The sequence below is a fragment of the Gorilla gorilla genome, chromosome 1 (genome assembly GCF_029281585.2).
Source record: "Gorilla gorilla gorilla isolate KB3781 chromosome 1, NHGRI_mGorGor1-v2.1_pri, whole genome shotgun sequence".
In the NCBI taxonomy this organism is placed as follows: Eukaryota; Metazoa; Chordata; class Mammalia; order Primates; family Hominidae; genus Gorilla; species Gorilla gorilla.
In genome coordinates this window covers 178,722,705-178,746,466 of record NC_073224.2, presented here as the reverse complement: position 1 = coordinate 178,746,466, position 23,762 = coordinate 178,722,705, and the positions used below count along the sequence as shown (strand labels likewise).

Genomic DNA, 23,762 nt, shown 5'->3' with positions numbered 1-23,762 from the left:
TTCTCAGAAGAGTATTATTTACTTTTAAGTAGGATTCAAATAATGTGACAGTGTTTTCATAATTGGTTATTGATTATTTAAAAACCCTAGATTATTTGTGAGTTCTGGCTAGAGGCCTAAATCTTGAATTTTTCCTCAAACAAAAGAGTATCATCCTCCTCCTTTTAAATGGCATAATAATTTACTTCACATAAATGCATTTTCTACGTACACACCTAATAGACTTCAGGGAATTATGCTAAAATTTTATTTCTACCTGTCTAGATTTAAATTGTCAACCATTAAGTAGACTGAGCAATATGAATTGCTGGTCTATTCCCTGAGATATATTTGAGATTTAAACATTTTTTCTTCATTAAATACTTTCAGTAGATTGAAATAAATGGAACTAAATGTCCTCTTGCTAGGTTTGTCCAACTCAAACATATATTATGTATAGAAAAATGGCTGGGATGAATTTGAGTCTTCAAAATATAAGCAAAAATGGCATTTCATGCATTAGTATGAGGAGGACATACTTGGGTTTTTGCTAACTTTCAACCTATAAAATTTAGATGGGTTTTTCTTAACTAAAAGCTATGACACCATCCTGAAATCTTGTAAATTATGTATGCAGAATTAAATTGAGGGGCATAGTTTTTGTTTTGTAAGTATTCATTCATTGTGTTAACTCTTTAAACATCGTATACACAGTAAAACTTCATTATAACATCCCCTGAAAACATTTCCATAAATATAAAGTAAATTTTCAAAGTTCAAAGTCCTAACTATAGGCAACAAAACGTTTTCCATATATTATGGTCCAAGCTTTTGTTCTTCAGGGGAAAAAATGTTATAAAAATGATTTTAACACTTTGTTTACAAAATAAATTCTATTAATAATTGATTATTATCTTTCATAAATCTTTCAGTTAGAAAACATAATTACGTAGGTAAAGAGTGAGATAATATTAGGATAAATACTGATCTCATTATATTCTACAAAGGTCAGTGGTTAGTATCCACTAAGTTAATATATGAAAGTCCTTTGTAAACTGTTAAATATATAGATATCAAGACATTTAGGTTTTTATTTATTTTTTTTTAAAACTTTGGATTATCACATTCTCCTCTCTGTGTATCTACTTCATGGTTTTCATTTAAAATAGCAAAAATAAGAAAATAGAAACAGTTACTAAAGACCTGTAGTCATTCTGTGATATAAATTCATTTGGAATTTAAATACTTAGAGCTCACGGCAAGAGTCCAAGACAGAAATTCTTTTGGATGATCTATAAACCACTCAATCCCTGGTTAATGCTCAAACCATGTGAAAAGTTCCAGGTGAAATTCACTATGAGCCTTGTCTGAACCCCATAAACTGAGGGAAGTCCTATAAACCCTATATGAACCCCAAAGAATCAAAATAACTAAAGCCGGCACATAATTAAAAACCACTATTTTCTAGTGGCTGCTTTGTGTGTCCACAGTTTGAAGACAAGCTTTGCATATGGAAGTGAACTATTTTATTTCGAAGATATGAATCATAAGCTACTTAGTATTTAAATATAGTTATCCTGTTGTGAAGATCTAATAATAATGCTGTTTAAAAAGAGGAACTGGAACTTCTTTACAAGTATTAACATTTCCGGGATCTCTCGGAAAGTCGCCAAGACATAAATATAGTTGTAGTAATGATTGTTGTTTTAGGGGTGGAATTAACAGTAGATATGTTCATCAACGTTATTTTGAAAAAGTAACGTTATCTTGGATTTGTACTAACCTTTATGCCGTATACTTAAAATGCGACTCTTGATAATCATTTACTATGACAGTGTGGGTTGATAGAAGCTAGGTATTATGGTTCTCTTTAGGCAGAAAGAGAAACAGAACCCCTGCATGACTTCAGATATAGTATATTAATCTTTTGGGGGCATCTGTTTCCTCTTCTGAAAAATGAAGGGATTAGACTAAAACAATGTCTCAGATTCCTTCCAACTCTTAAAAAAAAAATCTGGAAGCAACTATCTTTGCGTCATTGTCCATAATATCACCTTCAAAGGTGGGATGACTGATTTATGGAGGACACATTGTAAATCACTAGGCTAATATCTCTTATTAATTATTGCAATCAGAAGTATAATCATTGTTAACGTGTACCGAGTACTTACTCCTAGACATCACCTGCTGGGCTTCTGATGTGAAATTGGCTCACTGGTTCGTCTGTAGTTCTTTATTAGTAGCCTTAGTATCTTAGCATATTAGTGATTTTATTAAGTTGACTAAGCATTGTATGACTTTTTACAGGCCAGTGTCTTGGATGCTCAAGAATCCTGAAGTCATTCCCTTTACCTGTAAATGTTGACCGTGAACCAAAATGAGCTCTGTCAGTCTCTTAACCATTTTACTTTTTTGACCGTTTGTCTCATGACAAGTTTTGTAAGCATTAAGTAATTTTCATACATCATCTGTTTTTCCATTCATTCTTCCAGCCATCTGCCATGTACTTGGCTTTTGGGCACTGGGAAGAGCTAGATGGGGTAGAAATGCATCTTCTCTTAAAAGGAGCTTACAACTCCCAAAGTTACAACTCTATCACAAAAAGAGTGTCAAGACACAACTCAAGTTCATCACCTGAATGCCATTGATAAGGATTTCCAGATGGACAAAACATTAAGCTGACACCAAGTGAAACGTGTACTTCACAGACTTTCATGTTTCATTTCGTGATATGCAGTGGCACTCTGAAGAACTGGGCTTTCAGAATGTATGTGTTTGGTCCGGTTCTTGGTATAGGGAGCAGTATCTTTGGAACAGACACAGCATACACCACACCACACTAGGTTCTATCTGTTGCAGGGTCAGCTCATTAAAGCTACTTTCTGGGTCCTCGTTAATGTCATGCAGGCCTTGTGACAGGTGTTACAGCTCCCCACCTGGCACAGTCCATTGGGGGTGTGCTGTAATTGCTCTTGATGCCACACTTAATGGGTGGGGGAAGAAAGCAGCATTATGTGTGAGGGGAGGTGAGAGGGATGCCCTCGGGCCGTTGCTGACATCTGGTCACCACTCCTGTTTTGCTGGCTTGTCTGTTTGGTGCCTACAAATATTGGGCCTTTGAGTTGAGTTTGCTGCCACCATTGGGTTCCTTGCAGCCATCATTATTTCACAGCTGGGCCATGGTTTTAACTTGGAAAAAGGGCATTCATCTCAGGGCCAGAAATGGTTTACTGCCAACATGAGCCTGAGAACTTTCTTAGTTTAATAAATGAGAGAATAAGTATTCTCATGAGCTCCTGTATCAAGTGTTTCCTGGTTTTGAGCTTTTTTGTTTTTTGGTGAGAATGTTATCTTTCATTGTTATTTCTGAACCCTTAAAGGACTAAATTTCCTTTTCAAGAGTTTCAAGTAGTTCTTGTACATGTGTGCGGTGATAAGCAAACATTAGTCTGAGAAAGTTCTGAAAAATCTAATTGAGCCAGCATTTACCAAGCCCTTCTATGTCAGCTACTGAACTAGGTGCAGGGAAAAAAAATAAAGGTCCTCAACTAGCTCACCCTCAACTAGCTGTCCCTCCAGCTAGAGAACCAAACCTCTGCATAATTAACCATAATAATGGGCAGATAGATTCAAGGGAGAATGCAGTAAAATATGTAATATCATGAGTGCAGTTTTTATCTGTGTGCACAATTATGCAAGCCTTTTAACTAAAAGGCTTGGGTGAGATGGATTTCGTAAAAATGCACAGAACTTCTTGAAGCACAAATTAGACAGTTCCCTAATATTAAAACACAGCCCTGAGAGGTAGGGTTTCAGGCTTTCTGGAACCCCCAAACTTGAATTGGTCCACAGAACTAAATTAGAAGTAACAACCTTTCCTTATGATGTGTGATTTCTCAAATGGTGGCATCTTCCCAATGCTCTGTGTTCTTTTGTTTGGAGCACAGCTGCTTCCTATTGTTAAGTTGCACTGGAGAGCTCTGAGACAATTAATGAAGGGGATTTAAATGTTATTTAAAGGTAATCCCAAAACGTTTCTTTGTGAAAGATGCCCTTACTGCAGTCCCAACTTAAATACCAACTTAAATAAGAAACTTCCACTCTAGGCATGCTCAATAAATATTCAGTGACCATTTCTGGTTTCTGGGGCATTATAAGAAACTTTTAAAGCACTTAATTATGAAGATATTAATAACTAAAAAATTGCCAATTAAATCTTCCCCAGCCCCAATTCCACATAACGCCTATGCACAACCACTTCTGAATGCTCATTGAGAAATAGCATTAAGGCTCTGATCTGACCTCAGTAATTTTACAAATGTAAAGGTAGCATCTCATGGTCCCTGTAGGGATATATTATTAGAAGAACATGCATACAATTTTGTTTTAATTGATTCTCACTCTTAAGTATGCAACCAATCTGTGTATATCTCCTTTTAATTATTTATCTGAGTTGTGAGAGAAAAGTAGGTAATTATTTGGTGATCCATTCAAATGTCTTAAAAGGAAGGCATCCAACATTTATGACATACATCCTGAAAGACATAAAACAATACATTTTTATTTTATAATTTCATTAGTATCAAGTGTAGTGTAAACTATTTTAAAACAATTTATAAAAGGTGCTTACGTACTTACTGATTGAAAAAATGGCCACAAGAATTAAGTTTATGGAATTGAAAAAATTTAGACCACAACAACATGGTAAACATCGATTTTTTTCAGAAGGAAATAATTTCTACAAATCAAAAACTTTACTAACCAGATGTTATAGTTAGGACAAACAATGAAATAATCTTACTGTAAGAAAAATAATTCAGCCAACACGTTTTTTAAGTGTCTTCTTTATGCTTAACATGGGTATTTGCTATTAGATGGGGAAGGTGGAAGGAATGTATCAAAAATGAATAATGGCCAGATGCGGTGGCTCACGCCTATAATCCAAGCACTTTCAGAGGCCAGGGCAGGTGGATCCCAGCACTTTCAGAGGCTGAGGCGGGTGGATCACCTGAGGTCAGGAGTTTGACACTAGCCTGGCCTCAAACTCTGGTGAAACCCCATCTCTACTAAAAATACAAAAATTAGCTGGGCATGGTGGCACTCGCCTGTAGTCCCAGCTACTCAGGAGGCTGAGGCACGAGAATTGCTTGAACCTGGGAGGCAGAGGTTGCAGTGAGCCAAGATCATGCCACAGCATTCCAGCCTAGGCAACAGAGTGAGACTTGATCTCAAAAAAAAGAAAAAAAGAATAATATTCGTTACCATGTTCCTGCTGACAGTTTGAGTACACAAGATACACCATGACATAGTGAATTCAAGGAAGCAAACATGGTATGGGTTGGAATAATCATGGATGGATACTTACTGCAAGAGGCAGAAAAACACATGCAGTTCCTTTTCTAGGAAAGTATTGGTAAATTTTGCTTGGTTAGTAAAAGTGCGCAGAAAGCATATGGAAGTTTCAAATCTATTTTCCATAAATTTTTCCCCAAAGTATTTCTAAGATGCCGGGTGCAAGGTGTGGTTCATTGTCCTAGTCCTCTGTGCTGAAAATGATCATTTTAATTGGATTGCTTCTTTGGAAACAAGACAAAGTGTACATTGCTAAAAGCTTCTGGAGGCCATTTTCAATATTTGTAATAATATAAGTGCTAGAAGTATGCTTTCATTTATATTCAAAGGCAATAATGCCTTCTGTAAGCATGGCGTCTCTATAAGACTTTTATAATGTCTACTTAAATGCAAGCAGACAAAATTAGTTTTCACTTTAGATTGGAAGACCTTTCTCCATTGCAACTTTTTGGCCTCTCTTTTTGTTCTGCTCCCCAAGAGCAATGTAAATGTTGCTCTTTGTTTTGCTAAAAGAGGAATGTTTATTTTTACAAGTACCATGCCACTTCCATATGATCTAGATGGTGTGTGTCATTAATATAATTTCTGTATGATTGGCCAAATTTTTCACTTTTAATTAAGATGACCAGACAAAAATTTGAATTGTAAGAAAATTATGGGCCAGTTTAGTGCCTGTTGAAATGTACACTGGATATTGAAATGTTCTACAGAGCATGATGAATGAAAGTAAAAAGGCTCTATCTCTTTTCTGAAGCCTACCTGAAAATTTTGCTTTCATAGCATGACGTTGAAAAAGATACTATAAAAATATTTATTAAAATCATAGCTCGAGTTTTTTCTTAGAAGTAAGAAATTATGTTTAATTTCAAGGACTTTACTACAGGATAACATGATTGTGTTTCACATAGAAAAACTTTGTTGAAAAATCAATGTGGAGTTGAATTCATCTGGGCCCTAGCTGAAACTAATTTTACTTTTGGATATTCCATAAACTGCATACATCTCTTTCTTACTGTTTTGTTTTTCTATGTATGAGAAATCCATACACACAGAAAAAAGATGGAGAGCCTTCATTTCTCTTATTTTCACTTTTGTCCCATCCCTCTGTGCTTGTTCTTTGTTTAAATAAACTTTTGTTGTATGTCTTTCACACATCATCACTCTCTGCTTCAAAGGCTTCTTTTAATATAACTTAGCCCTGGCTCACTTTTCTTTTGCATATGAAATTGATTTAACTAAAGTGTATGTGTGTGTTTGTGTGCACATATGCCTACATACACATGCATCCGTACAAATAAAAATTTCACTGGAAAGGGAACTCTGTGATCTCTTTACTACATACATACACACACCTTGTCGAAGTGGGAAAACTTAAGTTTGGAGTTAATTTGGTTTTGAGTTCCAGCTTTTTCTCTTAGTGCTCTCTGTTTCCTCACCCTGAAATGAAGATAGTAATGTTTACTTTGCAAAAGTTGCTGGGAAAGTTATGTATATATAAATCACTTTATTTTTATTGCTAGACATTCAATAAATGCTAGCTGTTACTGTGACCATCATTATTGTCATATATGTAACACAATTATGTCATACATTTATTTTGAAGCTGATAATAAGTAAACTGATAAAAAGCAGAAGGTTGAGATTAAGGCTTCTTATTGCTAAAAGATTGATCTTAAGTACAATCACGTGAAAACTGATAGTTACATAACCTGAAAAATCATAAAATACTGAAAAATTATGACTGTTATGTGATTGTTTTCAGTTGTCAGACTACATGATGTTAAAATGGCAGTTGATTTTTTTGTATTAACACAGTGCCTCTAATTTTAAAAACTGCTTCACCAATCATGTATTTAAATGAAAACAGAAGTAATGATACAAAATAACAAAAATATAAATAGAGTTCAGAATTTGAAAATACTATATTAGGAGGTAAGCTGACTATTTTTCATGTTCTTTAAATATATTTAGATCAACTTGAATATTAAGCCTCCTACAGCAGGTAGATAGAGGTATCAATTCAGTTACCATTTAAAATACAGTAACTCCAATGAGGAGTTTCTTATAATTATTTCTAATTACTTTTTGATATTAGAAATTAGAGCTATACCAGAATTCTGGGAAAGATGTCTTTTTCAACATTGTATCGCAGCATCAAGCATTATGCATCAAACATCAGTTCCTACTCACAATATCCATTCAATGTATATTTGGATTATATTTTCTTTGGATAGACCCTCATAGTAGAAACTCTGTATTAACCAGCTTGCAAGATTAACTAAGACTTTTTATTTTCTTTGTAATATACTGATTCCTTTGGCATGTTGAATTTTCATGGCCAACAGTTACCTACTACCACATCCTAGCACTATTGTTTTTACCAGTTGTGTGCTTACCACGTCAGTTGTGTTATTCCGGACCTGTTTATACTAGTCTTATTTGTATCACCATTGTGTAATTTAATTAAATTTATGTGAACCAATGGCATGCAAGTTCAAAATGGAAAAGTTTTATTTCTATGAAACTAACCCAGTGCCTTGGAAAGAATCAGTAAAGGCAAGCTACAAAAATTTCTGTCAGATTACATGTGAGTGAGATAACTACAGAAGATGAGAGAAGGTTGTAAAAATAAGAGTTTTGTTAGATTATTTTAGAAATATCTTTAAATTATCCCACTACTTAAAGTAAATGGAACTGGAAATCTTTTTTTTTTTTTTTTTTTGAGACGGAGTCTCGCTCTGTCGCCCAGGCTGGAGTGCAGTGGTGCAATCTCGGCTCACTGCAAGCTCCGCCTTCCGGGTTCACGCCATTCTCCTGCCTCAGCCTCCCGAGTAGCTGGGACTACAGGCACCCGCCACTGCGCCTGGCTAATTTTTTGTATTTTTAGTAGAGATGGGGTTTCACCGTGGTCTCGATCTCCTGACCTCATGATCCGCCCACCTCGGCCTCCCAAAGTGCTGGGATTACAGGCGTGAGCCACCGCGCCCAGCCGGAACTGGAAATCTTTTATGATGCATTATAGATATGCATTATATAAGAAAGATGCTGTGGAGCTCCAATTATTAACAGACATTATTAAATTTAAATTTTTGTCTCTGCATAAAAAGATTGGCCAAAGAATGTACATATATATGCTCAAAGTTAAAATGTTTAAGGTGCATATGTCTCATTAATGAGTATCTTCTTCATCCATTTTTTCAAATTAACCAATCAACAACTGGCCCTAACAGTACTGGATAAGGTAACTTCTATTCTATTTTGTATTCCTACTCTTTACAGAGTTTTAGAGATGTTTTGTTTCCTACCTACCAAGGGAAAAAAAGGGAATTGGCAGTTAGAGTTTATATCTTGGGATGAGATGTGTAAAGGGCCAGGACCTGAAATTACGTGAACGTTGATATTCTGGGATTGGTAGTTTTGAAGTTCCATAAAGAAGTTCAGTCCAGCCATGTTCCAAATGCTCTGAGTATAGGCACTGGCTGGTAAGCTTAGTGGAGTGTTATACAACATGGAAGTCTAACTGGCAGTTCAATGTCCCAAAAGTTGGACAGAACCAAGAAATAGAGAACATAAGCAGATGACAGTAATCCAGGCAGAAGGTTAGTGTCAGAGAAGTCTGTCAGTGGGTCATAGGGCTCCACGTGCTAGCCTGGGTTTCCATGCCAGAATTTTGTTCTTGGGAGGCAGGTAGGGAAAAGCACGTCAACATCTCCAGTTCCAGATGAGCCAGGGCACTTGACCAAATACAGGTACAGAAGTTAGTCCTTGAGGTAGAGCTTACCTGTTGGAGAACATGGCAGAAATCATTGTACCAAAATTGGAGCACAGGTCAGAGGCTAAAGCATGGCTTACTGCTGTGGCTCATGGTGAACTTGAGCTTCTCATGGCCCCTCCTATCTCCTGAGGATGGCTGAGCTCACAGATGGAGACTGTTATGTAATCAGAGGTCAAGTGGTTTAGCTGGGGTGGCAGAGAGCCAGGTGAAGACTGAAAGTGTTCAAATAAGGAAGAGAACAGAATTGCTTTATGTCTGCCTTCATGAAGACAAACCCTAATAGCCAAAGGACTGAAAGTTTGCCCAAAGAGACCTCAATTTTTGAAAGGAAAATGCATCTTCTCCTTATGTTAGAATGACCACGTCTAAATAAAATAAACTCTTTTGCCTTTTGTTGTTACTCGTCTTCGTATCTACCATTGTTTGACACTAAAAAAAAAATAAAGCAGTGACTGACTATTGGCTAATTTAATCTGTCATGATGGCATTTGTAATTCAGGTACATCCTTCATTAAAGCAAGTATAGGCATTATTATTTTTAAAACTATTTTTTTCTATTTGGATTTCTTCTATTTTGTTTGATTATTTATTTTGTTGTTACTGGTGGTGGTGGTGTTTTACAGTGAGGCATACCGGTTAGCTCAGCTAAGGTGTTTGAGTAAGACTTCATAAACATAAAAGTACTTTGTGTGGGTTTGTTTTGTGTGTTCCATCTTACGTCATTTGTGGCACTGAAAATGAGATTGCAATTCCCAGAGTACTGGGATAGTTCATTCAGAGGTTAGCCCACCTAAGTTTATAGCAGTTGTCTGTAATAGAATTGTAACTAATTTCCACTGTTGTTTTTGGAGAAAACTGTAGACTATAATTATGTGTTAGCACTTTTTAAACAGCTCCCTGCATTGTCATATCATTTTAAATGGGCTCTGTTTTAAAATGACCTTTCATGTTTTGATTGCAAAAATATAGCTTACACAGGTCTGTAGTTAGCAAAATACAACGATCCAGTAAATGATAGAGCACTGACACAACTCTAGAAGCATGTGTTAAACATCACTGGCACTGCCCTAGGTTTAAAGGGGAAGAAATGGGGAAGCAGAAATTCACTGTTCTTCAACACTCCTTCTGTTGGATAGGCAAGATTAGTACATAGAACAGTTATGGAGCCATGTGAAAAAAAATAGTAGTTATACAAATGTAAAATGCTACACGTGAAGTATATTGTATTACCTTTTTGTGGCCTATGGAAAGAAGTCTCAGAGCACAGTAAGATTCAAGTACCATCTCCCAGAATTGGGGTCAGCAACACCATTTTATATTTTGGCAAATGCTACCCACTCTCTCCCAAACGGCAGATATCTGCATATAGTTAGTCATGTGGACACACCCTTCCTCTGCTACATTGCATTGCCATATTAGTAGTAGAATTTTAGTGTTGATTTAAAAGACAGTCTGCCTTAAAGCAGATTGCATAGTTTGCACACTGTGAATTGTAATTAAAGTGTAAGGGGGGCTTATTATGTCAACAACTGGCATGAGAACCCCCGAGCAGCAGGTGACCCTGACCATGTGACGTTTGTGACAGCTAGGATCCCCTTTTCACTGGCTTAGCGATCTGAAAGTCCAAATTGAAAGAAGCCCAGAGGCTGTATATTTCATTAGATCCCAGGGGAAGTACAGGATACAGCTTCCTTCTGTTTTCCTGGGAGGTCGCCAGGAAGTTTGTAGAGCTCTGTTTCTGTCAGAGGCTCAAAAGAGAAAAGAAAAAGCACACACAAAACAAAACAAAACACCATACACACCACAAAACCATCCACCAATCACCCCCAGGACCATAAATTTGACATTTCCCACAGTCTGAGGCCACAGTGTTGCTGTGTCAGCAATACGCTCCTTGTTTGAATTGTCTGAAAGGAAGGCTCAGTGTTCTAGCTTTTAAAAAATGTGTAATCTTCAGTATGCAGTGATTCTCTTGGTGTAAAACCATGAGAAATTATCAAGTACAGATATCATATGATTTGCTTGAAATACTTTTGCATTATGCGTTACTTTCTCCTGACCTTCTAAAATGGGGCATAAGTCCGAATTTAGAAAGAGGAAACCACATGTGTAATAAGGGAAACAGACTAAGGAGACATGCCATATGTATTTCAGATCTTATTGTGATGGGTAAACTGTTTGAAATGTGGTCACATTAAAAGTATGTTACTTTGTGGGAGACTCAAAATCTTTTAAGAGTAGATTTTTATTGTGTTCCATAGTGGAAATAGACCTAGGGTTTGGTTTTGGTGGGAAGTTTTGGTCTTCAAGTCACCTTGGCACCTGACTGGCAGTTGTGAAACTAAGTAGAAAAGATACCTCTTTTTTCTTGTCACCTCACACGGGATCATAGGATTCTTACTATCATACAATTTATATATCACAGGAATGAAAACTTCGGTACTTTGTTGTATAATACAGATCTTGTGCTTGTTGATTTTTAATTTGGGGCTCAAGCTTCCCATGTCAACTAATGTGGCCGCTGCTAGGCTGCCCTCGGGTAGACCAAATGTAAGCTCACTAGGAAGTATTTCTAGCTCTGTAAATACCTAGCATATCGTTTAGTCCAGGCATGTCCAATCTTTTGGCTTCCCTGGACCACATTGAAAGAAGAAGAATTGCCTTGGGTCACACATAAAGTACACTAACATTAACGATAGCTGATGAGCTTAAAACAAAAATCGCAAAAAAATCTTAGCATGTTGGCCAGGCATGGTGGCTCACGCCTGTAATCCCAGCACTTTGGGAGGCCAAGGCGGGTGGATCATTTGAGGTGAGGTCAGGAGTTAAAGACCAGCCTGGCCAACATGGTGAAACCCCATCTCTACTAAAAATACAAAAAAAATTATCTGGGTGTGGTGGTGCGTGCCTGTAATCCCAGCTACTCAGGAGGCTGAGGCAGGAGAATTGCTTGAACCGAGGAGACAGAGGTTGCAGTGAGCCAAGATCACACCACTGCACTCCAGCCTGGGTGAGAAAGTGAGACTCCATCTAAAAAAAAAAAAAAAAAAAAATCTCATAATGTTGTAAGAAAGTTTACGAATTTGTGTTGGGCCGTATTCAAAGCTGTCCTGGGCTGCATGTGGCCCCTGGGCCGTGGGTTGGATGAGCTTGGTTTAGTCCCTAAGTGTTGTTCATTTTAAACCAGAAAGTAAGAATTTTCTGAGCCCAGATTCTACCTTTATACTGCTATTTGTTATGTTTTGGTCAAAAGGGAAATACAGAAAGAGGAAAGTTAACAGTCATGGTTTGTATGCTTGTATGTTGTATACTTTCATGTTTTGATTGCAAAAATATGGTTTACACAGGTCTGTAGTTAGCAAAATACAAGGATCCAGTAAATGATCCTTGTATCATTTATTTAGGACCCTTTGTTGTAAGGGCCCAAAAGGACTTACTCACAGTGCCATACACATGGCACTGCATATGTGTGTGCTTGTGCCAGCCTGGGATGAGAACTTCAAGGCTTGAGAGAAAGATGTACCATTTTCATAAATTTGGTAAATAAATTAAAACCTTTCAACTTACAGCTGCATTTAAGTGTTATAATTAAAGGACTACCAGTTGGGTTTTTTGTTTTGTTTTGTTTTGTTGTTTTACAGTCCATCTATTTTAGCAAATTCGCAAACAATTAGTTTCTTTTATTTATGTTTTTCAAGATCGGTTCCTCTATTCAGCCAGAGGAAAACCCAATATCCTTAGCTGTGTTTTACCTCAGGTACCCAGAGAATTGAGGCAAGAATAGGTTGTGGGAATGTGAGAGAAGTGTGTCTGTGCTGTCTCAGCTCAGTTAACTAGTCCTCTGTAGCAGGATAAGCATGTTTGTGCAGAGGTAGAGAATTGTCTCCAGTCACGATTTTGTTTTTTATATTTTTTACTGCGTTTTTTTTTTTTTTTTTTTGAGACAGAGTCTCCCTCCTCTGTCACCCAGGCTGGAGTGCAGTGGCGTGATCTTAGCTCATTGCAACCTCTGCCTCCCGGATTCAAGCAATTCTCCTGACTCAGGCTCCCGAGTAGCTGGGATTACAGGCACACATCACCATGTCCAGCTAATTTTTGTATTTTTTTAGTAGAGACGGGGTTTCACCATGTTAGCCAGGATGGTCTGGAACTCCTGACCTCATGATCTGCCTACTTTGGCCTCCCAAAGTGCTGGGATTATAGGCGTGAGCCACCACACCCAGCTCTACTGAGTTCGTAAGTGAAGCTTTTTCCCCTCTCATGTTATTTGAATATTGTTTCCTTCATCTTTATTTATTTATTATTTATTTTTCAAACCAGGGTCTCACTCTGTTGCCAGAACTGGAGTGCAGTGGCACACAATCATAGCTCAGCATAGCCTCAAACTCCTGGACTTAGGTGATCCTCTCATCTCAGCCTCCTGAGTAACTAGGACTACATGCTTAGCTGTTTTTTTTTTTCTTTTTTTCTTTTTTTTTTTTTTTCCTGAGACAGGGTTTTGCTAAGTTTCCCAGGCTGGTCTTAAATGATGCTCTCATCTTGGCCTCCTAAAGTGCTGGGATTACAGGGATGTAATCCTGGACCCTCCATCTTTATTATTAGTTCATCATCTTTTATCATGTATACTATGTGCCTTGAAAGTATGTATTGTTTTATTATCTGCACAATTCCACATCACTTTATTGATATTCTGAATATGCCTCTATTATGTTAATAAATAGCATCTAATAAAATGTAGATACATAAAAATAAGCCATTTTCATAACTTTTGGCTAATTTTGGAAGCAGCATTCTCAACTGCAGGTCAGATTTTTAAAAGAATTTAATTTTATCTGTGATTGTGTATACATCATGCCAAAGATAAAAGCAATTCAGTTGAGTGAGATAGGGTGTGGAAACAGGCTACATGTTGGAGTTTGTTGCCAGCCTGACATTTTCAACACAGTTTCTAGACCCATCTTTTTAAATGCGTGCTACAATGAAAACCAAAAGGACTTTTTCATATCGTATTTGCAGTCATCTATAGATGTAACTTCTGATGTCTTTATTTTTGTTGCTCTTCTCTTCTCATTAACAGCAGACCTGTAGACACACTAGTCCCAACATGGTTGTTTTACTTCCTCATATGTGTACTGAAGTGTTCTTTGCTGTCTGATGTATATTAAGGGGTCTTCAGCAATTATGAAACCATTGCTGCAGAAGCCCAGAGTCACATACTATAGAAATATTCTATAGTAAGGACCTAACAGGATTCACATTAAACAGAACTTGACTATAAACTAATGGATTCCTACTACAGATAATAGGAAATTTTTTTTATTTTTTTATTTTTTTATTTTTTTGAAACAGGGTCTTACTTTGCCACCCAGGCTGGAGTGGGGTGACATGATCATGGCTCACTGCAGTCTCGACTCCTGGGCTGAAGTGATCTTCCCACCTCAGCCTTCTAAGTAGCTGGGATTACAGACACACATCACCACACCCAGCTAATTTTTTTGTAGAGACGGGGTTTTGCCACATTGCCCAGGCTGGTCTCGAACTCCTGAGCTCAAGCGATCCACCTGCCTTGGCCTCCCAAAGTGCTGGGATTACAGGCATAAGCCACCATGCCTGGCCAGGAAATGTTTTTAAAGACTCTGGTTCCTACAAAATTTGCAAAGAATTGTCAAAATTGTCTATTTACTTCTTTAAATTTTAATTTTTGTTGGTTTATATTTCAAATATTACATTGTCAATTAGGATTATTATGAGCATAGATGACACATTTTGCCCATCCCTGATAAAGAGAAGAAATTTGTTCCCTAATGTGTTGCCAGTTTAGGAATTTTAGCCTTAATTGAAAAATGTATACTTTTTTCTAACTGGACTTTGTTTCTGCTAGAAGATAGAAAAGTCTATAAGCCATCTCTGAGATAGATTTCTACTCTTCCTTTAAAATCTTGCCCGGACTGGCCCTTCCCCTCTCTGTTCTTCCATTCAAGGCTCACTTATCGAACATTTACTATGTGCAAGCACTCATTTAGGCAAGTACGAGCTGTGTGCCCTCAAGGGCTTATAACTTGTTGGGAAGGCACGTGGGAGTTATATACACAGAGAAATGAATTAGGATCTGAGTCCCATTCTCAGTAACCAGGGTGTAGGGAGCCAGAGGAAGGAATGATGAGTTCTGCCAAGAGGAAGGGAAAGGATTCTGACGTTATCTTCTACACTGGTTAGAATAGAAGGATGGAATCCTAAATTTAAGACGGAGATCTGTGCTGTATACATGTGACTAACAGAGATTGGGAAAGAGTGTAATTACCTCCTGTGCCTAAGAAGGTTGTTGGCGTAAACAAGGTAGAAGCAAAGCCAATTTTTGGGACAGTTTAACCGAAATCTTTTCAAATATTTGGTAGAAAGCATTGGATAAAGTGTTACAATTTTAATTAATGTTTTTAAATGACAGTTGAGGGTTAATAAACCCATTGTTGCCGTGCAGTTGAGAAGAGTAGAATGGGTTTGTTTTTGCAATCCCAGTGGGGTAATTAAACTTGCAGTAGCCTGTCACTCATTCCTTAGGCTGAGGGACTTTTGAGATTGCAATAGCTCATCTTGTGTTGCAGCTTTGTTTTTAAATTTAGCTAAGTTCAAGCCTATGGGAAAAAAATCAAGGGAATGGAAGAGATGAGTTTTGAACTAGTGCATGTGTTCACTCAAGGCACAGGACCTCTTTGAGGAATTTAGGTCGCAGACGTCTTTCACAGAAAAGCTGTGTCCAAACTGTCACAGTTACTGCCTCAGTGTCCTGTTTTGTTCTGAAGGACATGACACCTATTTTCCATGCACTTTTTCAGAAAATAGTATTTGTACCCATTTGTTTTGTCTTCTTAAGGAACGTTCATGCAGACTTTTCGAGCAGTGAGCAGGCACCAGAGACTATGTCACTGTTCTGTTCTGCACAGTGTAGCGATTTGCAGTTGGCGAATGAATTCATCAGCGGATGAATGTCAGCTCACTAGGTGACAAGCTTCCTGTGATATAGACTGGGTGAGGACAGAGCTTGGTGAGCCTTTTTTGTTCATGACTTCATCTCTAGCACTCACAGTAGTGCTTGGCACATAGTACATGCTCAATAAATATTTGTAGTTTTATTTGTGGAATGATATGCTGAGTAAATGATTAGAGTATATTATCAAGAAATTATTATTTTTTTTTGAGACGGAGTCTCGCTCTGTCGCTCAGGCTGGAGTGCAGTGGCCTGATCTCGGCTCACTGCAAGCTCCGCCTCCCGGGTTCACACCATTCTCCTCCCTCAACCTCCGGAGTAACTGGGACTACAGGCGCCCACCACCAGGCCCGGCTAATTTTTTGTATTTTTAGTAGAGATGGGGTTTCACCGTGTTAGCCAGGATGGTCTCGATCTCCTGACCTCGTGATCTGCCCACCTCGGCCTCCCAAAGTGCTCAGATTACAGGCGTGAGCCCCCACGCCCGGCCAAGAAATTTTCATAGAGTTTCCATTTCCTTGGTTGCTGAATGATTTGTAATATTGTAATCAGTATGTCTATGACACAATTTCTAAAGTTATTTCGTGTTTATCAGTGATGTCTGAAGCGCCATTTGCTCTTTTGAAGTCATTTGTTTCTTAGGACCTACAATTCTTAGGAAAAAATGACTTACAGTCAAATAAGTTAGGAATTTTAGGGGAAATTTGGAGCCCATTTAATTTAGTGGCCTTAAAGATGAGGTACATAAGACTCAGGCTAACCCAGCTTCTAACAGTTGATTCTGAATCCCAGGTTTCCTGATTCTGAACTTGATGTCCGTTTTGAGGGGTTGTTAAGCCGAATACCTTCAAGCTTTTCCCCTCTGTTGCACTCATATTTATGAATACAGATGGTCTCTAACTTAGGATGGTTCAACTTAAGAATCCACATTCCATAAAAATGGGACTTTGATTACCCATACAATACTGGTTTTCACTTTCAGTACAGTATTCAATAAATTACATGAGATATTTAACACTTTAATATAAAAGAGGCTTTGTGTTAGATGATTTTGCCCAACTGCAGGATAACGTTAAGTGTTCTGAGCACATTTAAGGTAGACTAGCCTAAGCTGTAATGTTTGGTAGTTTAGGTGTATCAAATGCATTTTCAACTGATGATACTTTCAACTTCCAATGGATTTATCAGGATGCAACCCCCATCATAAGTCGAAGTGCATCTGTACTTACTTTAGACCAAATAGGAATAATAAAGTACTCTAGGAGAAGAGAACTCAGTAAGAGGTTAACTTTACGTGGAAATGTTACAGGCCTAACGTAAGGTACAGCCAACAACAACAAAAAAAGCAAGCTGGCGATCTGCCTTCCATGCAAAGGTTATTTTTCTTATTACAACAAAACTAATTAGTGGATTTTCTAATGTAAGAAAATGTTGCTGTTAGTAAAAGTTTCCTCAGTGTGCCAGAAAGCAGATGGTGGCAGTGAATAGTGTTTTCTTTTGCCAGGTTTTGTATATGCTTTCTAAACCTGCAAGAGATTTTGCTTTTCCAGATTCAGATTTCTGATCTTTTTTATTTTAAAACAGAAATAGAAACTTATATTTAAATGTACTTGCATCATGTGGTCTGTTTGACATATTATGGTTACTTGAAAATGTTGAGTAACATTTGATGTTCTGCATGAATTTCTTCTCTAAGAGTCTTGGGACTTTTAATGTTGTTCTATACTCTCTCTCTTTATGGAAATAAAGAGTTTGTGCCTTGAGAGTGCTACAATGGGGAGTTTTGAGTGATTTATGAAAAGCAATGGGTAAGATTTTTTTATGTGAAAATTTGTATTTTGTTTCACTCCCAATTACTGTGCAAGTACCAGCTTTTCACAGTGAGGTTTCTTACAGCATGACTTTGTTCATTATGACTTCAGTGTTTGTATACAGTTTTGAATAATTTATTTCTGTCTACTACTGGTGAGATGTTACTTTCTGCTAATTTAAAATGTTTTGCCTAACGTTTTTAATGAAAGTCCTTATAAATATGTTTGTTTAAAGTCTGAAATCTAAACATGTCCTTAACAGTACCAACGAGGCAGCATTAAAACAAAAGGCATGTTGATTTTAAGGCCAACTGGAAGAATGTATATCTACAATGGTGTAGACATGAGGCTGTAATGAGCATGAGTGTAGTCAAGACTTACGGCTTTGTTGACTAAAACTTAAGAGATGTTTTCCTTTCTATAGGACCTCCATTTAGAGGAGAAAAGGAAATCATTAAGTCAATAGATGAGTTATTAAAGTATAAAGTAAAAATGGAAAATGAAAACACACTCAGTGATTTTTTTGGAAATCATTTGGGCAAAAGTATCAAGAAGGAATTGTCCCAAAGTTACTAAATGGAATAGTCTCCTTATGGAATTATGTGCTATTTTGGGAGGTGATAGCCAGAATCAAAGGAAATGGAAGAAGGACTTTCATCCCTTCTTTCACCTCATTCCCATGTAGCTCTGCTGTGTTGTTCCATCCATCCCCAACACTAACCTGGTAATTCAGAGACACCTTGCTGCATATTGTTTCACCTTTAATTCTTGAATAAACTCTGATTCTTACTTATAACTTTTCCCATGTTTGTTGCCAATAAAATTTCCCATCTCATCTGAAGAGTTGCTATTTCTGTCACCTGTTCAAAGGATACCACTTCTTTTATTACTACCTCTTTCTTTTTCCTTTTCCAACTATTTCTCCTTTGACTTTGTTTTTCCCAATCATGATTTGTTTTTATCTTCTTTCCTAGTAACCAAAAATTAAAACAGGACAGAGTTTCCAAAGGAAATGTCTGTAGATGTTAACCAAACTGATTGAATCACTGGTTATTCTTTGCTTACTTTAAGGCTGTAAATCTGCAAAAAGACAGAGGTGGTACTGGTATCACTCAGAGCCACAGGTTAGTGCCTTGGCTGTGCTGATGCTGCCAGGGTTTAAACACTGCTGTGAGGAGCCCAGCACAGGCAGGAGTGTGGGGTGAGGATGTGTGATAACAGGGCATGATGGGCAGGTAGAACTGCTCGCTTGTGTTTTACACACAGGCGCCTCAGCCTTCCTGTAGGCTCTTTCTTGTGAATAGGCTTCCACCATGACCAAAATGTTTGAAAAACCGTAAAGCCAAGAGATAAGTAATTTTTGTTGAATATAAAATAGATAAGCCATTACCTATTCATAGGAATATTTACCTCCTGATAGACTTTGGCAAGGGTTCTAACACAGAGACACTCCATGTTCTCACCACCAGTGAAGACGAGGGAAGTAGCTACTCTCAAAAAACAAATAGCATTGGCTGGGCACGGTGGCTCGGGCCTGTAATCCCAGCACTTTGGGAGGCTGAGGCAGCTGGATCACTTGAGGCCAGGAAGTCAAGACAAGCCTGGCCAACACAGTCCTGTCTCTACTAAAAATACAAAAATTAGCTGGGCATGGCAACATGCACCTGGAGTCCCAGCTACTCAGGAGGCTGAGGCAGGAGAATCGCTTGAACCCGGGAGGCAGAGGTTGCAGTGAGCAGAGATCGCACCACTGCACTCCAGCCTGGGCGGCAGAGTGAGACTCTGACTTAAAAAAAAAAAAAAAAAAAAGAAGAAGTGTAAACTTTTATAAATGATACAGAGTTGAATGAATGGAATTCTTGGTGAACATGATGAGCTATCTCAAGACTGAATAATGCTTTGCACACAGTAGGTGATAACAAATGTTTGAGGCCCTGACATAAACAAGCTTCCTCCTCCTAAGAAAGGTTAATCAATAGTCATTCTTTAGAGTGAGGGATCCATGCTGATTTTTGAAAAGTGAATCAGAGTAAAAGTTCCAGTCGCCCTCTTGGACTTTTTGGTGATCAGCTATTGAAATAGCACCTATGTTAGAGACAGTCCTCCCAGCAAACATGATTTTCTATTAAAATACATCCAGATGACAAAAAAGAAACTTTTAGAAAAGAAGAATTTGACTGAGCGTGGTGACTCACGCCTATAATCCCAGCACTTCGGGAGGCTGAGGCGGGTGGATTGCTTGAGCTCAGGAGTTCAGGACCAGCCTAGCCAACATGGTGAAACCCCGTCTCTACTAAAAAATACAAAAAAGAAAAAGAGCTGGGCATGGTGGTGGGCGCCTGTAATCCCAGCTACTCAGGAGGCTGAGACGGGAGAATTGCCAGAACCCGGGAGGCGAAGGTTGCAGTGAGCCGAGATCGCACCATTGTACTCCAGCCTGGGCGATAAGAGCAAAACTCCACCTTGCAAAAAAAAAAAAAAAAAAAAAAAGAATTTCCCGAAGGTAGTTTACTTGGCAAATCCCACACAAGCTATTAGTAGTCCTTATACGAAGACAATTTAATTTTAGGATTATTACTAAGCAAATTACTCACAAATACTGAGTTACTGAAATGGAAAATATTTTTATCTCCCCCCAGTGTAACTACAGACAAGAATGTAGATAGTGTACTTAGGTGAAAATGACAGATAGAATGAACTTTGGGTGAAGGCGAGAGCACAGAAGCTCAATGGTACTGAGCTGGGTTTGAGTGGGTGGGACCCCATGACTGGTTACTGATCTTTGAAAGCGTTTCAGGATTTCAAAGCTACGTAAGCGAATTCACGTGTTTTAGTTATCTAGGTTTGTTTTTTCCTTGTTATATAGGATGTTTGCAGTTTTCCCATTTGTATCAACTCATACATCTTTGAAGTTTTGTAATTCAGTATAGCTTTGGTTATAGATTAAAGTTCACTGGAAAATCACTGACTAATCCTTTTAGCATGTTCCACTGTTCCATAGTATAAAGATACACAGAACTTGATGGCTTCCAAGTGTGGTTCAAACATCCAAAGCACTCGAGATTAGCACCATGTGAAGAAATTTTAAAATATTGTACTGCAATTAATTTTAAATAACTTAGCACTGCATATGTCAGGGAGAAAGCCATGGTAGAATTCAAACAGAAGCTCCTATAAGTGAAATGATTCACTTACATCATTTAAATAATTTCATCTCTCATAAAGACATAGAAGCAAAATATATGCCTATTTCCACTTAGGAAAGGCTTGGGTGAATTTCTGAAGAATCAGATATTACCTGAGGTTTATTATAATATGGGAAGTCTGTGGAGCATTTATTGGTTACCAAATGATTAACTCCCTATATTCATGTGTATTTGTTATAGGTTCAAAAACCAAGTTATTACAGAAAAGTTATTGTCAATGTGGAAATTGAAAACACATTATTTTAATAATATAACATAGAGAAGGTATATCTAAAATACATATTTTTAAGTATTATCCTAAATTCTAGGACCTAGATTAAATTCTTTGAGGATATCTTTTTAGTAGCTCCTGAAACACAAAGTTTTCTGGAAGACCCGATGGGTCAAGATATAAAGGAAAAAACTTAGTTTATGGCCTTCTGTGGTCAGGGGTTAGCCAAGTCACTGAAAATGAACATTTGCAACTGTTAGTGGGCTATTTGCGGTCATTTATAAAGTATAGAAGACACAGTTTATGACTTGTAGTGATTATTGCACTCATGTTATTTCTAATTGCACTTACGATCAGCAGCAAATAAGCAAATATCACTCAGTGCCTTTTGATGAAATGAGAGTCTTAGCCTTGAATGCAGCCGAAGACCAACAGCTCAATTGCTAGTGATGTGTTTCAAATGTAGAAAGGCTGGAAAGAACCTTTACTGAACACCTAACCCTCACCTTCATCTATAGATATTCTGGCCTGGAGAGGTAAGAATTTACATTTCCAAGGGAAAATGGGTGATTTACGACCAGAAAGTAGACCTCCTGACTCCCATAGAGACCCTTCTTACCACATGAAACATACCATCTTCCAGTCATAGAGTCTCCCCCAAACCAGAAAGAACACCCCAAACACCTATTGACCTTTCCCAAGAGAGGCCCTATTGTATTTTATGGCTCTGAAAGAGCTAATTTTTTTTCTTTCTTTCTTTCTTTCTTTCTTTTTTATTTTATTTTATTTTTATTTTTGAGACGGAGTTTCACTCTGTGTCCCAGGCTGGAGTGCAGTGGCACGATCTCAGCTCACTGCAACCTCTGTCTCCTGGGTTTAAGCCATCCTCCCGGTTCAAGCAGTTCTCCTGCCTCAGCCTCCCAAGTAGCTGGGATTACAGGCATGCTCCGCCACGCCCAGCTAATTTTTGTATTTTTAGTAGAGACGGGGTTTCTCCATATTGGCCAGGCTGGTCTCAAACTCTCCTGACCTCAGGTGATCTGCCCACCTCGGCCTCCCAAAGTGCTGGGATTACAGGCATGAGCCACTGTACCTGGCCTGAAAGAGCTATTTTTTCATCTTTGTATTTAAATTCCATTTCAACAAACATGTGTTAGTATCTGTATGTTCCAGGCATGGTGCTATCTGCCAGTAAAAATGAGACAGAAAATTAAATAGCATGATGCTTTAACCAGTCTATATACTTTAGAAAACCTGCTTCCAAGCAGTGAACAGTTAGAGAATTATAGCCACTCATAATTCACAAGGCACTGTAAATCATGCCATTCAGTCCTGGTAGTCTCTAGAGTCGGGTATTTGGAATGAGTCAGTTGAGGTTCAGGGAGGTAAAGGGGCTTGCCCAATTCCTCAAAGCTAATATAAATAGCCAAGAAGGGACTCAAACCCAGGCTTTCTTTTATTGTGCCTTTTGCCTTTTTTCACTATACCATAGCTACTTCTGGTAGAACTGTCATTTCTATTAAAGGGAGGATACCAGGCCTAATTCAGAATAACATTCTGTACTATGTATGAAATTGTTTCTAAGGAGAAAAGTCTGATTTTTAAAAAAAATATTTTTATACTTTAGGCTAGGTGCCGTGGCACATGCCTGTAATCCCAGCACTTTGGGAAGCTGAGGTGGGTGGATTAGCTGAGGTCAGTAGTTCGAGACCAGCCTGGCCAACATGGTGAAACCCTGTCTCTACCTAAAAACACAAAAATTAGCTGGGCGTGGTGGCAGCACCTGTAATCCCAGCTACTTGGGAGGCTGAGGCAGGAGAATCACTTGAACTCAGGAGGCAGAGGTTGCAGTGAGCCGAGATTGCGCCATTGCACTCCAGCCTAGGCAACAAAGGGAGACTTCGTCTCAAGAAAAAGAAAATTGGATACTTTACACCATTTCCAGCAATGCTAGTTATGCAGTAATAGCTTAATATTTCACTTTAAAAAAGATTCTGCCTAAACCTCTCTTTATCTCACTAGAAGAGCTAACCCTAACCACTACCACCGCCAGTTAGTATCAGGGCTGCTGTAAATTGTTCCAAGGGTACATTTAGTGGTATTGATTGCTGCTAATAGTAAAAGAATAAAAGCAATTATGAATGTACACAACAACTTGTTGCTCGACCCCAGTTTCATCAGGAGATAGGATTTAGTCAAGAGGGGATGTCACAGAATCTTTATCCTGATTAGGAGCTTTTTGAGGGGAGGGACCTTGCCTTTTTTCATTTTGTATCTCCAGGTATACAGGGTGAAAGGCACCATAGTAGATGCCAAGCGAATGAATGAATGAATGAATGAATGAATGAATGAGATGGATAGGCCCAAAGACAACTAAATCAAAAAAGAACCTGTGTTGTTTCAGAGGAGAATGATCCAGTATCATTTCCCCTTTGGGTAGGAG

The 23,762-nt window shown here is 38.1% G+C and overlaps 1 protein-coding gene and 1 long non-coding RNA gene across 5 annotated transcripts in view; one reads left to right on the top strand and one right to left on the bottom strand.

The window, feature by feature from the left end:
- The window catches only part of NFIA (nuclear factor I A), a 388,160-nt gene that overhangs the window by 167,099 nt on the left and 197,299 nt on the right, over window positions 1-23,762 (top strand). The window lies entirely within an intron of this gene.
- Window positions 4,350-9,220, bottom strand: LOC109024714 (uncharacterized). The gene is made up of 3 exons (XR_002004212.3): window positions 9,113-9,220; window positions 6,684-6,768; window positions 4,350-4,514 (listed from the first exon to the last, which is right to left on the bottom strand). It is a non-coding gene; the product is annotated as an uncharacterized lncRNA (long non-coding RNA).